Source organism: Emydura macquarii, unplaced genomic scaffold, assembly GCF_026122565.2.
Source record: "Emydura macquarii macquarii isolate MOO-44397 ecotype Brisbane River unplaced genomic scaffold, CSIRO-AGI_Emac_v2 contig_2897, whole genome shotgun sequence".
NCBI classification, from domain to species: domain Eukaryota; kingdom Metazoa; phylum Chordata; order Testudines; family Chelidae; genus Emydura; species Emydura macquarii.
Genome location: NW_027133034.1, coordinates 37,046,148 through 37,063,600, shown reverse-complemented (window position 1 = coordinate 37,063,600; position 17,453 = coordinate 37,046,148). Strand labels below are relative to the sequence as shown.

The 17,453-nt window shown below is 43.2% G+C and overlaps 1 protein-coding gene across 4 annotated transcripts in view; it reads right to left on the bottom strand.

The window, feature by feature from the left end:
- Positions 1–17,453, bottom strand: part of MCTP1 (multiple C2 and transmembrane domain containing 1) — a 413,595-nt gene that overhangs the window by 154,538 nt on the left and 241,604 nt on the right. The window lies entirely within an intron of this gene.

Genomic DNA, 17,453 nt, shown 5'->3' with positions numbered 1-17,453 from the left:
CCTTCCACCTTCAGATTTGCTACCAACTCCTCCCTGTTGGTCAGAATCAAGTACGAAATGGCTGTCTCCCTGGTTCCTTCCTCCACTTTCTAAAACAAAACTCCCCCTTCCCATACATTCCAAGAACTTACTGGAAATTTTGTGTTTTGCCATATAACAACTTGTTTTGTGTTTTACCATCTTTTCCAAAAGATGTCTGGGTAGATAAAGTCTCCCATTACTACTAGGTCTTGTTCTGAATATTTCTGTTATTTGTTCTAGAAATGCCTCATTCTCCACCTTTTCCTATTCTGGTGGCATATAGTAGACAAAATGCAATATGGCAGAATTAGCGGTATGGAATAATTTGGAATTTTCTGGCTTTTAAGTGCCCAGTATTTCATTCTTTAAAAATGCATTAATGCTGGCTTTTTTCATTTAATATCCCAAGTCGTCTTAAAAAAGAAAATATATTTTTAAAATTCAGAGGTTGTGGGGTTGGATAGCTCACAAGCACTTTTGCTTATGATAGTGGAGCTTGTTTGCTTCCTGAATTTGAACGATACAAGCACTGTATACGCCAGAGAATCAAAGATTAGGGATGGAAGGGATCTCAGGAGGTCATCTTGTCCAACCCCTTGCTGAAAACAGGGAGTTGATTATGTGGCAATGCAATCTGTTTTATAATTCACTTTTCTATCCCAATGTCACATTCATTTGTTAAATCCTCAAAAATGGCTTTTTTCCTAGGCTCTTCTACTCCCTGAAGCTTGTTCACCCACAAGTTTGCATTCCCTAAGAAAAGAAAAGACTCAGTGACCTACTCCCACTATTCTGTTTTAAGAAGTATAGAATCGGAGACAGCAAGTGCCTTCACAAAACATCAAGATGAGAGCGCTGTAATTGATTGAACAATCTCAGAAATAGACACACAGAGGTGGGTGGAGGCAATTCCTCATGTCAGCAGACTCAGGCAACAGCAAGTGAGGACTCCTCCATCTTAGATACAAGGTGCTTTTCGACTACCTGGCTTAGAGTGCCACATGGACACTACCTTCCTCTCTGCTGCTGCAGTGCAAACAAACAATGCACCATTTCAGTCTGCTAGTGTGCATACATGAAATAGCTCATTTTAAACCTGCATAACTTTAAAACCAGTGAACCAATTTTATACAAGCTGAGTCTTATTATTAGGTGTCAATGAGACCTACAAAATAAGCAGAGTACAAGTTTTTAGATTCATGTCTCAGTCACCCAAGAACAAGATTCCTGACTGGAATACCTGAGAGAAAAAAATTATTTATTACCTGAATAATCACACAACCAATTTTGCTCAAATTTTCTTTAATTCCTTATTCAAAACACTATTAAAATGAAGTTAAGGTTGAGAGTACAAGCACTGTAATGCCGCCATGCATAGGTGCTGGAACTAGGGGTGCAGGAGGGTGCTGCCACACCCCCTGGTATGAAGTGGTTTCCATTATGTACAGGGTTCACCATTTGGTTCAATGGCTTTTAGCACCCCCACTATAAACATTGTTCCAGCACACCTAATGCCATGCCATAACTATACGATTATTAAACTAGACTTTTTTTAAAAAAATTCTCTCCCACCCACCCCACATGCACGTTGTCACTGAAGAACAGAGTTAAAGTTGTCTGAGTGCCCTAACTGAGTAACTCCATAGCTTAACACGTTAGGATTTCTTTTATATTCAACCTTAATTTTGAATTTTTTGGGTATATAATAATTGATTATAGGATAATAATAATTGATTTATAATATATCGTTATATTATAGATTATAATATTATAATTGATTTTGGGCAATTTTTTTTAGCCTAAATTACTAAAACATACTTCTAAACTTAACTCCACCTTAATGTAGTTTTTTCATCTGGGAATTTCCTTGTTTTTAAAGAAACTTATTAATAGTGTTGTATGAGCACTAAATGAGAAAAAAAAACTAAGAGAATGTTACTATGTGACATTTCTAATTATTGATGTCATGTAGTATATTCCCCTTCGACTTTTTCCTCCTGTATTTCTTGATGAGTAGATCTGGTGATAGTTAATGTATACAAATGAAATATTTAGGAATATAGGTTATTTTCATAAAGAATGGTCAGTCACCTATCCTCCAGAAACTGTGGTTCTTTGAGATGTGTTAGCCACACAGATTCCACCTCCTGATGCCATAGTACTTTAGGGTAACTGCCTCTCAAAGCCACAACTGTCCCTTGATTCTTTCACCAATAAGAACCTGAATAGCAGGGAAGGTGGGTAGGTCATGGAACCTGTGCGTACAAACACATCTTGAAGAACAACTGCTAATGTAGAGTCAGTAGTCTTTCTTCTTTGAGTAACTTTCAACATTTATTCCACTGTTAGTGACTAATAAGCATTTCTCTCAACAGGAGGAGGGAGAGGAGTCCTACCGGAATAGTGACTCCAGGAAAGCACTACCAAAGCTGGCATCTGACCCCGAAGACTGGATCAGAGAATAATTGGAGGTGAACATATGGATCAGACTCAAGGTAACTGCTCTACATATTTCAGAGATCAGAATGGTGGCTATGGAAGCTGAGGAGGGTGTGTTCATGCCAGCAAAATGTGCTGTAATGAGACCTGGAGGGGTTGGATAGGAAGTCCTGATGCAGTCTAAGACCCAATTGCATAATCTTTGAGTGAAGACAGGTTACTCTCTAACTCTTTCTACAAAAGGCACAAATAGCCTGTGACACATTCTAAAGAACTTCGTTCTCTCCAAATAAAAAGATAAAGCTCTCACTATGTCCAAGTGTTTAGTTTCTTTTTGGCTGTATTCGAGTGGTGTTTTGGGACGAAAACCAGAGGATATATGATTGATTATGGTGCAAGTCTGAGACTACTTTAAGCAAAAATTTAGGATGAGGCCTTGTCCTTATGGAATATGGTATACAGAGGACTAGCCACATAGGACTATTTCACTGATTGTTTTAACTGAGGTGATGGCTACCAAAAATCCACCTTCATAGAGAAATGGTAGAGAGAGCAGGTCACCATGAGTTTAAAGAAGGGTCCCATCAGGTCAGTTAGAACGAGATTGAGGAGAAGGTTCCTTGACTGGAGGAAAAACATGAATACATCCCTTCTGAAATGTTGGTACCTTACAGTGAGAAAATATGGCATAACCTTGTACCAGTGGGAGATTTGCTGAGCTGGTCACCAGGTGAACTCTAACAGAGCTGACAGAGTGCCTGGAGGGCTTCAGGGATAGTCCAAAATAGTTGGGATCAAGGTAGACAATGGCAAAAATGGCCAATGGGTAACTCAAATGGAGAATCTTTTCCACTTGGCAGCATACGTAAGCCTGGTAGAAGCTCTTCAAGAGGATCTCTTGAACCTCAGATAAGCAGTCTGTCTCCAAAGGGGTTATTGTGCCAGCACACAGAACATCAGATGGACTAAGGCGAGATTTGGTTGCAGCACCCAGCCCTGACTCTGGGAAAGCAGGTCAGGAAAAAAGCAATAGGATCATCAGTGGGTGACTGAGAGGCTTACCAGTTCAGAAAACCAGAACTACCTGGCCCATGCCAGAACTGTCAGGAAAATAAGGCCCAACTATTTTTTTGAGCTTCCTCAGAACTCTGAATTGGTAGGAATACATAGAACATCCCCAAGGTCCACTGGAGATGAAACATACCCATCAGTGAGCCTGAGCCTACACGACCTCTCTGGAGCAGAAGACCCAAAACGTCTTGTTCTTGAACATTGTGAACATGGCCACAAATAGCAGTCCCTGCCTCAGAAAGAATTATTGAGGGACCACCTGTAGTTCTTAAGGATGTTTTGTTGAGGTGATCTGTCATGGTGTTCTGAAGGCCAGGCAGGTGGAGAGCCACTGACCTAATGTAGCAATGTATGCACCCTTCCCAAAGATGCACCACCTCTGGACAGAGCAGGAATGATCTCGTCCCTCCATCTGTAGATATACTATATCATGGTGGTGTTGTCCATGGGCACTTGAACAGTGAGACACTGAAGGAGAAATAGAAAAGCATTCATGTGGGCTAATCATGTGGCCCTAAAATCCTCTGTTTACATGATTAGGGAGGGCTCTCACGGTGACCAACTTCCTTGAATTTGGAAATGGTGAAAGTGAGCTCCCCATCCTAGAGCACAAGTATCCATTAGTAGCATCTTGGTGGGAAGAGATACAGAGAATCTATCCACAAGCTTAAAGAGGATAGGATTTCTATAGGCTTAATGACCATCTAGTGACGTCCATGCTGTGTCTGCTGGGTAGATACACTGATTTCAACCAGCCTTGTAGCAGAGTTGATTCTGTCAAGCAATGTGACAGATGCATGCTGCTATGCTCCCCATGAATATGAGACATCTTCATTAGTGTTCTGGGGCACTTACTGAGCTGATTGATGAGGTCTACAACAGTGTGAAAGCCTTGTTGGGGCAGGTGAGCTCTTGCCAATTTGGAGTCTACCAGAATCCTAGTAAACACTCTAGACTGAGTCTGGCTCCAAGTAATCTGGTTCCTGGTGATTTTGAGGCAGAAGAGCTGAAGTATTGCATGAATCAAGCTGGTAACTTCTCCCTCTTTGTCTGTATATATAGTGCATCACAATGGTGTTGTCCATGTGCACATGAACAGTGAGGTAAGGATACATTTGTATTCCTATCCTGCAGAGGTGGGAAGCTATTATGATTAGGATCTTGGTAAATGCCCAGTGAGACACAGAGGCTGAAAGGCAGTATCCTGTACAGGTCACAAGAGATCTCTAATAGAAATCTAAAGTACTTTCTGTGAGTCATGGAAATGTTAAAGTGTCTTGAAAGTTGAGAGCTGTGAACCATTCCAGTAGATCAAAGGAAGGTGGTATATCACTGAGGGTGACCATACAGAATCCAAAATATTGGGTGAACACTGAGATGATAAATATTGGAAGAGGAAGAGAAGGGTGATGGTGGTCGGGGACTCCCTCCTAAGGAGGACGGAGTCATCCATCTGCCATCCGGACCGGGAAACTAGAGAAGTGTGCTGCTTGCCTGGAGCTAGGATTCAGGATGTGACGGAGAGACTGCCAAGACTCATCAACCGCTACCTCTTCCTACTTCTACACGTGGGCACCAACGACACTGCCAAGAACGATCTTGAGCAGATCACTGCGGACTATGTGGCTCTGGGAAGAAGGATAAAAGAGTTTGAAGTGCAAGTGGTGTTCTCATCCATCATTCCCGTTGAAGGAAAAGGCCCAGGTAGGGACCATCGCATTGCAGAGGTAAATGTGTGGTTACAAAGGCGTCGGAGACGGCTTTGGATTCTTCAATCATGGAATGTTGTTCAAGGGAGAAGGATTACTAGGAAGAGACGGGATTCACCTAACGAAGAGAGGGAAGAGTATCTTCGCAGACAGGCTGGCTAACCTAGTGAGGAGGGCTTTAAACTAGGTTCGATGGGGGACAGAGACCTAAGCCCAAAGGTAAGTGGGGAAGTGGGACACCAAAAGGAAACAGAAGGAGGAGGGTGCAACAGGGGAGGCCTTCTGATTCATACTGAGAAAGTAGGGCAATCGGCTAGTTATCTGAAGTGCCTATACACAACTGCAAGAAGCCTGGGAAACAAGCAGGAGGAATTGGAAGTCCTAGTACAGTCAAGAAACTGGCAAAATCGCCACCATCAGATCGATCTCTCTTGATCGACTGAGCAGTCAGTGAGAACCGCTCAATCGATCAGGAAGTCGACTGAGTAAGTCCACCCCCTCAAGTAGCGTAGTGCTGAGCGTTCCCGTCAGCTCAGCACAGTGAGAACAGCATGCAGAAGGGAAGCAGAGCAGTCAACGTCAGTTACGCAAACTATTCTGCATAGTTTACGTAACTCCCGTCGACTGCTGCCGAATCGCATGGTAAGTGTGAACTGAAACTTGGTGGAGTAACTCATACGACTGGAGCACTGTCATGGATGGGTATAAACTGTCCACAAAAAAGAAGCTTACAAGAAGTGAAAGCTTGGTCAGATGACTAGGGAGGATTATAAAAATACTGCTCAAACATGCAGGAATGAAATCAGGAAGGCCAAAGCACAATTAGAATTGCAGCTAGGAAGGGACGTGAAGGGGAACAAGAAGGGTTTCTACAGGTATGTTACCAAGAAGAGAAAGATTAGGGAAAGTGTGGGCCCCTTACAGAATGGGGGAGGCAACCTAGTGACAGAGGATGTGGAGGTACTCAATGCCTTTTTTGCCTCGGTCTTCACAGACATAGTCAGCTCCCAGACTACTGCACTGGGCAACACAGAATGGGGAGGAGGAGAACATCCCGCAGTGCTGAAGGAACAGGTCCAAGACTATTTAGAAAGATTGGACATACACAAGTCCATGGGGCCAGATGCAGTGCATCCAAGGGTGCTGAGGGACTTGGCTGCTGTGATTTCAGAGCCACTGGCTATTATCTTTGAAAGTTCGTGGCAATTGGGGGAGGTGCCTGATGACTGGAAAAAAGCAAACATAGTGCCCATCTCCAAGAAAGGGAGGAAAGAGGATCCGGGGAACTACAGACGGGTCAGCCTCACCTCAATCCCTGGAAAAATCATGGAGCAGGTCCTCAAGGAATCCATTTTAAGGCATTTGGAAAAGAGGAAGGTGATCAGGAACAGTCAACACGGATTCACCAAGGGAAAGTCATGCCTGACCAACCTGATTGCTTTCTATGAAGAGGTGACTGGCTCTGTGGATGTGGGGAAAGCGGTGGACGTGATATACCTTGACTTTAGCAAAGCTTTTGATACGGTCTCTCACAGTATCCTTATCAGTTAAGGAAGTATGACTTGGATGAATGGACTATAAAATGGATAGAGAACTGGCTAGAGCATAGGGCTCAATGAGTAGTGATCAATGGCTCCATGTCTAGCTGGCAGCCGGTCACAACCAGGGGTTGGTTGTGGGACCAGTTTTGTTCAACATCTTCATTAATGATCTGGAGGATGGGATAGATTGCACCCTCAGCAAGTTTACAGATGACACTAAGCTGGGGGGAGCGGTAGATACCCTGGAAGGTAGGGATAGGATACAAAAGGACCTAAACAAACTGGAGGATTGGGCCAAAAGAAATCTGATGAGGTTCAACAAGGACAAGTGCAGAGTCCTGCACTTAGGACAAAAGAATCCCATGCACAGCTACAGACTGGGGACTGACGAGCTAGGCAGCAGTTCTGCAGAAAAGGACCTGGGGGCAACAGTGGATAAGAAGCTGGATATGAGTCAGCAGTATGCCCTGGTTGCCAAGAAGGCTAATAGCATATTGGGCTGCATTAGTAGGAGCATTGCCAGCAGATCGCAGGAAGTGATTATTCCCCTCTATTCGGCATTGGTGAGGCTGCATTTGGAGTATCGTGTCCAGTTTTGGGTCCCCCACTACAAAAAGGATGTGGACATGTTGGAGAGAGTCCAGCGGAGGGCAACAAAAACAATTAGGGGGCTGGAGCACAAGACTTATGAGGAGAGGCTGAAGGAACTAGGCTTGTTCAGTCTGCAGAAGAGAAGAATGAGGGGGGATTTGATAGCAGCCTTTACTTGAAAGGGGGTTCCAGGGAGGATGAAGCCTAGGCTGTTCTCAGTGGTGGCAGATGACAGAACAAGGAGCAATGGTCTCAAGTTGTAGTGGGGAAGGTTGAGATTGGATATTAGGAAAAAGTTTTTCACTAGGAGGGTTGTGAAGCATTGGAATGGGTTACCTAGGGAGGTGGTGGAATCTCCATCTTTAGAAGTTTTTAAACTGCGGCTTGACGAAACCATCGCTGGGATTATTTAGCTGAGGCTAGTCCTGTTTTGAGCAGGGGGTTGAACTCGATGACCTCCTGAGGTCCCTTTCAATTCTATGATTCTATTGGGAATAGGTCTCCAGTCCCTATTATTCTTTGCAGTCAAAAAGAAAAGAGAATAGAAACCTCTTCTTCTAAATCCCACGGTACTTCTTCCACCACAAACTATTAGTAAGTTCACGTCCTGTTCCAAGGGACAAAAAACTCTTGGGAGAGTGACCCCCCTGAAGAGGGATGGGGCACAGAAGGGGGTTGGCACTGACCGGAACTGGATGGATCTCTCTTGCTTACTATCTCAAGGACCCATCAATCCAAGGTTATCCTCACCCAATTTTCCAGGAAGAAGAAAAGACTATCCCCAAAGGGTTGTGTGGGTGGGAGAGCATTAATAAAAGGTTCTGACAGGCTCTTGACACTTCCATCAAAACTGATTTGTTTGTTTTTTTTAAGAGGTAAGTGCAGCATGTGGGGTGGAGGAGAAGTGAGCAAACAGACTACATCTGAGGTTGAGTCTGTGCTTGAAGGAGGGCTGCTGTCTCAGCAGTTCGTTTTCTCTATGATGAAGAGATGTATAGACCCAATGATTGAAATGTCACCCAAGAGTCCTTAAAACTGTGGAGTGCTTTGCCTGTAATACTGCTGCGTATGGCAGTCCCACTATAGTAGTTTGGACCTCCCAGAGGATCGCAGATGCCTGGAGAGAGGCAGCACATCTCAGGGCAATAGTAGATGGTCCTCTGTATCAGAGATGGCAAAGGTGGTTTGCAAGGAGGTCCTGGTGGTCAGGTGTTCATCATCTGGGTCTTCAGCTTCTCCTTGTGCTCCTATCATAATTTCTCTGTGATGCTGGAGAGAGTCTCCCAAAGTAGAAAATCATATGTGGAGAGCTTGATAATCTTCTACTCTTGTTTGGAAGCTGGTGGAAAAACAGATCTTGAAAGAGACCAATCTTTTGGGATCCTTGTGAGGCTTAAAGGGTTCCCCTGCTGTTTGGATTTACATTAAGCTGCTTGGACCACTAGGAGCCAGGTCTTGGTTGCTAAAAAAAAAGTACTCGTATCACTTCTCAGGGAATTGCCACTTTTCTGTCTGGTCTCGGAGGTGGGTGAAATGGAAGTGGAAGTATACCAGATTACCTTGACAGGCTTGAGAAGATTTCATTAATGGACATAGTTATTCTGCCCCATGTTGCTGTGTGGAAAATGTCCAACAGTCTGTACTGTTTCTACTGTATGACATCAGGAGGAATGTCAAGGCTGTCTACGATCCTCTTCAAGAGATCAAAGAAAGTGGATTAACCACCTTGTTAGGAGAAAAAAAGGAAGCCCTATAAGGGGGCAGAGCCTCCCCCATTGAAGTACTCCTCATCCTCTACAAATTGGAGTTGAGGAATTTGGGTAGTTGGAGGAGGCTGCAAATGCCTCCTCAGTGAAGGAAATCCTGAAAAGGATGGCCTGCTGGAGTAGGGATTCATGTGCAAGGGAGACCAGTGTGGCCACAATTGGTAGGCAAACTGGCAGTGGACATATGGGTGGATACCACAATAGATGCTATCTGAAGACTACCAGTCTCCTTTTCTGTTCTGCAGTTTAATGTTCTTTGGAACCCCTAATGAACTCCCAATTGGTCACCCAAGGTGGTGACTGAGGTCAGTTAGGAAGGGACTCCTTGTGGTGTTCTGGTGAGGACTACAAGAAGGAGTAAGTCTCCTCTGGGGGAGGGGAAGTCCTATTTGGAGTACTGGATCTGCACGGTACAAGATATAGTGAAGCGAGGTAGATTGTTGCTTCAAGATGGCATCTTTCAAGAGCTCCGGAACAGTAGACTCTGGTACAAGACTGATGGATAAATTAGCTAATACCATGGAAGACTTTGGTGCCAGGACCTTCGGTGCCAAGAAATCTATTATCAGAGTGAGGCTTAGTGCCGAAGAGTTGATACTCTGTATTGGAGGCAAAGTGATAGTAACCAAAGATCTCTCATTGCCAGGATTAGTGCCAAAGAACATGGTGTCAGTGTGGTACCAGAGGCAGCATGGTTCTTTTGGGATGAAGGAGCCATCAGTGGCAGGTTAATCTTTGGTACCAGGGCATCAGGGAAAGACACTGATTTGTGCTTCTTAGTGGAGGAAATCCAAGGAGAAATTCTAAGTTTCTTACTCAGGGTTGGAGAGTGTGGGAGGAGGTATAAGGAGGAGATTAGCAACCCTCAGTGATGAAAGAAAAGGTTCAGGAGTATTTAGAAAAGCTAGACATGCACAAGTCCAAGGGGCCAGATGCAATTCATCCAAGGCTGCTGAGGGAGTTGGCTGATCTGATTGCAGAGGCATTGGCCATTATCTTTGTAAACTTGTGGTGATTGGGGGAGGTCCCAGACTATTGGAAAAAGGCAAACATAGTGCCATTCTTTAAAAAAAAAAAAAAAAAGGGGGGGGGTGAGAGAAAGAGGATCCAGGGAACTAAAGACCAATCAGCCCCACTACAGTCCCCGGAACATTCTAATACCTCTTCAATAATTTTTTTTTTTTAAATTGCCAACAGGTGAAAATAAAAACTAAATTAAAATTAAGCAAAACTATAACAAGTTTAGGAAGTCAAACAAGAGGAATTGCTATGTCACATGAGGATGTGGACACTGTTGGTGTTCCTTCTCACACCAGGGATGGTAGGAAGGAACTGAGGGGCAGTTGCAGCTACCCCACCTCCTTTGTGTCTGGGGGTTGTCGGAGATGAGGAACGGAGGCACAGCCACAACAGATATGGCTATTCCAAAGAATCTGATCCGATGTGCCTTGGGTGCATGCATACCAAGAGTAGAATTGGTAAGGACAATCACTCGAAGGAGAGCTGGTAAGTTCATCTGTCAGCAGATGTCAGCACATAAAATTTTCCCCTTTAAAGGAAACTTAAGAACTGCCCTCTTTTAATAAGGCTGCCATCACCTCTAGTTATGAATAGGACTGAGGCCACAGACTGCCAGTTAAGAAGCAGTTTTCCGAACTGTCCACCACATTGTTTCCAACAGGAGTGAAACCAAGCTGCTCCCTCAGAGGAAAGTGAACCTCTATGTTGTCAGGAAGCAGAGAGGAGCACATAAATGGTGGTGGGAATCTTTGCTTAGAGTGACATTTGGCCATAGTCAGATTCAGAACAACTAGACATGGTAGCCATTTTGAGAAGGGCATCTTAACTGAGCACTTCCTGTGACCTTAAGTGCCTCTGGAGACAGAAGATGGAAGCCATTTCAAAAGAGGGCAGTTCTTTGTGGAATCCTCTGAAGAAGAAAATTTTCAGTTATGAAGAATTATGACAAAAGTTACCATTAATCCTAATGTGCCTCAAATGTAGACTAGACACAAGATGTCAGTGAGTTTTAACTATATGGAAAGTTTGAAGAGTCTTATTCTGTTACTCAGATCATTTAAGAACAAAAAAGGCCCAACACTAGGTACTAAATGTCTTAAATGAATTTTTTTAAATTAATTTGAACTAAAAAAAATAAATTAATTGATTTACTTTGAATTTTCTGAGAATTCTGTGCTCAAATACGAAGTGCGAAAATTTGGGGAAAGAGATATCTTCTCCCTACACATATACTTACAGATTCATAGATTTGTAAAGAAGGGATCATCAGATCAGTTAGTCTGACTTCCAGTGTGACACAGGCCATAGAATTTCATCCAGGTACTCCTCTAGTCAGACCAATAAATGTGTGTTGAATTAAGGCATATCTTCCTAAAAGGCATCCAGTTTTGATCTGAAGAATTTAAGAGATGGGGAATCCGCCACATCCCCAGATATTTTTGTTCCAGTGGTTAATCATCCTCATGCCTAAAAATCTGCACCCTACTTTATTCCTAGCTGGAATTTGTCTGGCTTTAACTTCCAACTATTGATTTCTACATCTTTCTCTGATAGGTTAAAGAGCCCTTGGTACCCAAGTATTGTCTTCCCATTAAGGTGTTTATACAACACAAGTCACCTCCACATTTACTTGTACAGAGTTATCTCCTTAAGTCTCTCACTGTAAGGCATTTTCTCCTGCTTCAAAATAATTTCTCCATTTTTTCTTCACAGCTCGTAAGTGCTAACTGCACATGCACTATCCCCACAGAGCAACTGAGAACCTTCCATTTGGAGGCTGCAGAGGTTGAACCTGACTGTCTCTATACTTGCTGCTCCAGGCTGCTGTGATATCCAAACACAAGAACTGGGAGTAGGGAGACTCTCTCTCCTGTGCTCTCAAAACTCCCCTTGCTGGGAGCCAAGCAGCAAATCGTAGTAAGCAGCCTGACTTAGACTGCAGATCGGTGAGAAAGGGAGGGAGAACACTAACTGGAGATGGGGGGGAGGGGCAGGAGAGTAGTGAGAGACAGAAGCTGGGAGGGTGGCAGCATATGGGGAGGGGCACAAGAGCCAGGGTCAGGCAAGGTTGGATATCAGCAGAGGGAAGTGCAGATCCTGGGTGGTATCGTGATGCAGCTGAGTAGGGAGAGGATAGGAGCAGAGGGGGAAAAGGGTTTTTTTTTTGTTTGTTTGTTTTTTGAGAACTTTAGTGGCTCTGTAGCATTAACAGCTGTAACTATGCACACAGATATGATTTGGAATATCTTGAAGGCCAAATCCTGAGAATTGCGGCGTACATGAAATCAATGGGGCATGTAGGTGCTCAGCACACCTCAGGATTCGACCCAAAGGTCAGATCTTCTGACACTATTCTTTAATATTCACATTTCTGGCTATAAATGCACTTTAATAGAGAGGTGCTTCTGTTATAACAACTTCATTCATTAACCCACAAAAGCATACACATTGGTGAGTGTATGTGCATGCACGCACGCACAATATGTATTTAATTTACATATACACACCCAAAACTTAAATCCCAGTATTCTACCCTTCTGATTGTACTTAAATTTAGAAAATACAAAGTGCCTCAAAAATTAGTTGTTCTTCCAATAGAACCTCAAGTTCATGATTATGGAGACGTTTTACACCATCAAGTGAACAAAATGCTATGTTATTTTCCCCACTATCATTGGTTGTTACTTTTGCCTCAGCATAAATCTGCAAAAATAATAAATTCTACTCAATCGTGAAATGGTGCACACAAACTGAATTTCACACTAACTGTTCAGGAACTCTTTGTCAGTCATCAGTATTAAAAAAAATTGTTTGCCAGTATTTTAATACAAACTGCAATCTTCACACCCCTCTAAAAACAAATTTACAATGGAACATTAGCAACAGACAAGACAACTAAAATCTTAATGTCCTTCACTCAATTTTAGTTGCATCTTATAGATCTGATACAAACATTAGCAGCACAGTTCCATTTAAAAACAAAGAAAAAAGATGTTTTATATACAAAATACCACCTCTTCGGTTTAGACCTTCTGATAAATATACCACTGTGCTTTCAGATTAATAAATACAGAAGTACAGTTCTCATTCTGCTTCTATTTATGTGTCTGCTAACAGAACCTCTATAGCTTGCTTACTTTGAAAAAGATTATGTAGACAAACCACAAAGGATTGATAAAAATAAAAACTAATTTTCAATGTTTTTAATTATGTGTGTTCATAACATTCATTTTAACAAGAGGTGAAGTCAAAGCAATATGCAGTACACACACACACACACACACACACACACACACACACACAGAATTTTAATGCTAATCAGAGACAACAATATGAAAAAGGAAACTTCTCGTAACTAATATAAACAATATGTACTTTAGTGAACCCACAGTACAAGGTCTTCCTCTCAAACTTGCAGCAATTTTGGAGGGTAGTGAAGACTCACAGATGCTGATAAAAATACACAAACATACATGAAAAGGAAATACTATTGACTTCATATATAGTCAATAGTAATTCCCTAGCATAAAATATGAGCAAAAATCTATGTCATTTTGAAGATAAACATGCATCTTCCCCCACTAATAAATAAAGTTTTGGATTGCAAATAACTTCAGCTGAATAAAATTGCATGACGTGGGATTTACTTATGCACGTTCACAGAAACAACTTGCTCTCTGACAGCACTCATTCTTGTCAATTTATATAAGTTGTCAGAAGCCAATTTGTTCCGATTATTGCTATGCATATAGGTGTAATATTCATAAGGATTTATTAGCTGATTATGGTAAAGATGACCATCAGGATTCCCTTAAAAAATGCAGCGATAAGTTAAATAATTACATGGAGATTAAAATCATTTCACCTTAATTCCATTTTTTTTATCTTAATAGTAGCTGCTTAATATTAGCTGCCTAAACTTTCTACAGTATATGGTTTTTATCAAACCAGTCTATTTTGTGACTCAACAAGGAAATAGAAAACATTTACTTCTAGTTATGGTAAATCTGTGACTATTTAATTTATTTGCCAATTGCATGATCTGGACATTCAAATTATGTTTTTAAATATTGTTGATGCAAAAATTATAATATAAATATTTGATTAAAAGTTTATACTCATTAGAAATGCTGACTGATCCTCAGAAAACCATCCCAATTTTCACGTTCGTCTGAACATATAAAAGCTGCCTGTAAGCCTCAAGGTTCTGTTGCTCTCCAGAATAATCCTTCTACCTAACGTACCTGGGACAACAGCCTGCTCACTAGACCTTGGCACCGCTAACCTTCTGTATAATCTTTAGAAGACTGAGTGCTCTCTCTTTCCGCCCTCCAATAGCAGGCCCTAGCTACTGTGTTTACAAAGCTAGGTGGCAACTTCTAGCTCAGAGATGCCCAAACTGTGGGGCACGCCCCCTATGGGGGCATGCAGGAACATTCAGGGGGATGGGGGAGAGAACCATGCTTCCAGCCCTGCTCTGCCCCCCAGATCAGCTCTGCCCTCGGCCTCACTTCTCTGCCAACAGCATTCAGCCCCCAGTCCTACTCCATGCCCAGCCAGCTCTGCCTTCTTTCCTTCTCTGTCCCCAGACCAACGATGTCTAGTCCCAACTCTGCCTTCAGCCCCAGATCTGCTGCTGAGGAAGCAATGGAGGGGGAGAGGGGGAGCGCAGAGAGATTCCATCCTGGTAATGGGGGGCAAGACTGAAGAAATTTGGAGCACCACTATTCCCTCACCTGAGCTTGCATGTCTCTAGAATTATATTTGTACTGAGTCTTTCCCAGTTCTTTCATTCGAGAGTGCCCTGTGTGCTTTTGAAATCCTAAAATATAGATTTAAATGGTTTTAGGTTTACATTCTGATACACACATTCTATTAAAGCTCCAGATTGCAGCTATACCTAGAACAGATGACAATTTGCCCTGGTTCTTGTTTTACTTGAATAATTTCACAGGTCTATAAATAGTAGCATGTATAAGAGAATGCATTCAAGTACTCAACTGCACTTTGGAATACTAGTGCTAGAAGACAAATACAACATTTTGTTTTCCAATTGTTTCATTATAGTCAGGGACAGACAGTTAATATTATAGGTGAGAGTCTGTTCTGTTTATACAAAAAGGGCCAGACTGGTTTCCACAGAGTAACACATTGACGGAATTTGGCTTCAATTTCCAATTCTTTTATTTCATGGGAGTCCTGCCAAAGCAGGGTACCTCACTCAGAAATAAGCTGGAACAAGGAGTACCTTATATCATTAAACAGAAGTTTCATTGTCACTTTGTGAAGGAGTTCTGGTCCAATTCTCTTTCACCAGAAAGAAAGTGACAATGATGGGAGCGTTCAATGGTTAAAGCAAAGAAAAACAATTTTAGAATAAAGCCTTTTGGGCAGGGAGAAAAAAAAATCTTATGTACGAGCTGTGACAATTTGGGAACATGCCTGTACAATTTATAAGTTCTGTGGGAAATATAGATGCACATACACAGGATAGATGTATATCCGAATAAAATCCATGTCTGTCATGGTACTCAGCTAACCAAGAGAGTGTGTGCGCGCCCACGCACGCTTTCTCTGTCAGCTGAGTACCTTGTCTGACACGGATTTTATTCAGATAATAAAGAGGGCAGACATGGCAGCAGGGAGCCTTCTACAGCTCCGTTGTCATGATCTCGCTTGCTTGCTCACTCCCAGAGCACCAGGACTGCAGATGGCTCCCTGCACCGTCACACCTACCATCTCAATTATAGCAGGCACAAGGTGCCATAGGGGGGTGGGAGGGGATACAGCAATCCTGGGAGGGTAGAGCAGAGTCCTGGCCAGGGATTGGGTGTCACTGGCCCTGTGACAGCACAGGGAACCCACTGCATATCCACAGTCACAACCTGCTCACTCCCTTCTGTGACAGCAGGGCTCTCAAGGTCTCCCTACATTGCAACGCAGGAGCCATTCAGTAGCAGAGCGGCCTCGGTGGCTAGGGGGATCTCTGCATTATCTGAATCTCATCTTTGTCCCACATTGGGGGGACAAGGAAAGAACTCAGATAACATTGAGGTTTGGAGAATAGAGTTTTGGAAAATCAGGAATATACTGTATGGAGAGCGCGAGAGAGAGATCGACTGACCTCAGGCTCCGGACTCCACTTTGAGCATGTTTTTTGGTAGCCTTATCTGTTATCCTTGGCCTCCACGTTGGGCTGAAGTCCCAAGATGTAGAGATACAGGGCTGACAATAGGGGATAGTTGACTACGTTCCCAACCACTGGAAATCTATTCACTCTGGACCAGAGTCCCTGCTTAGAAGAACTGGTTTAACAGGAGGGAGCACATCTTGACAATAAAGTCACCCGGCCAGGGTCCTGTGACCTGGCAAGAGGCTGAACAAGAAGTCTGAAAATTTTAAAAGGGCTCAGTGGGCATTTTCTCTAGTACATGAGGGAGAAGAGACCCTGTATGTAACAGCCAATGAAAGGGAAGGGAGCCTGCCTGCCTCCCTGGACACAGATGGTCCCCACAAGGACTCACAGGGGAAAGGTCCCCACAAGGAACACCCAGGGGAAAGGTAAGCTAGCAAGAGAAATTGCAAGATGTTTATTGTTTTGTATGATCTGTACTCATTCATGCTTTATACAAGCAAGTAAAAGAGCACTAAGGGGCTAGACTCTGGGCAGTGTTTCTGCATGTTAAATGTTTCACAACTCCTGCACATCTTCAGAGGGAGTTAAATTGTGAAGCAGCAGCTTCACAACTCTGGGGCAGGCTGTGATTAAGCAACCGGGGCATTTTGGGACGTCAACATTGGTCCTGGGGCCCCAAGGAGCTCCATTTCCACTTTTTAGACCTCTGTCTTCACAGACAAGGTCAGCTCCCAGACTACTGCACTGGGCAGCACAGAATGGGGAGGTGGAGAGCAGTCCTCAGTGCTGAAAGAACAGGTTCAGGACTACTTAGAAAAACTGGACATGCACAAATCCATAGGACAGGATGCAATGCATCCAAGGGTGTTGAGGGAGTTAGCTGATGTGATTGCAGAGCCATTGGCCATTATCTTTGTAAACTTGTGGTGATTGGTCCTGGACTATTGGAAAAAGGCAAACATAGTGCCCATCTTCAAAAAAGGGGAAGGAGGAGGATCTGGGGAACTACAGATTGGTCAGCCTAACCCCAAGGCCCTGGAAAAATCATGGCGCAGGTCCTCAAGGAATCCATTTAGAGGCAATTGGAAGAAAGGAAGGTGATCAGGAACTATCAGCATGGCTTCATCAAGGACAAGTGATGCCTGATCAACCGGATTGC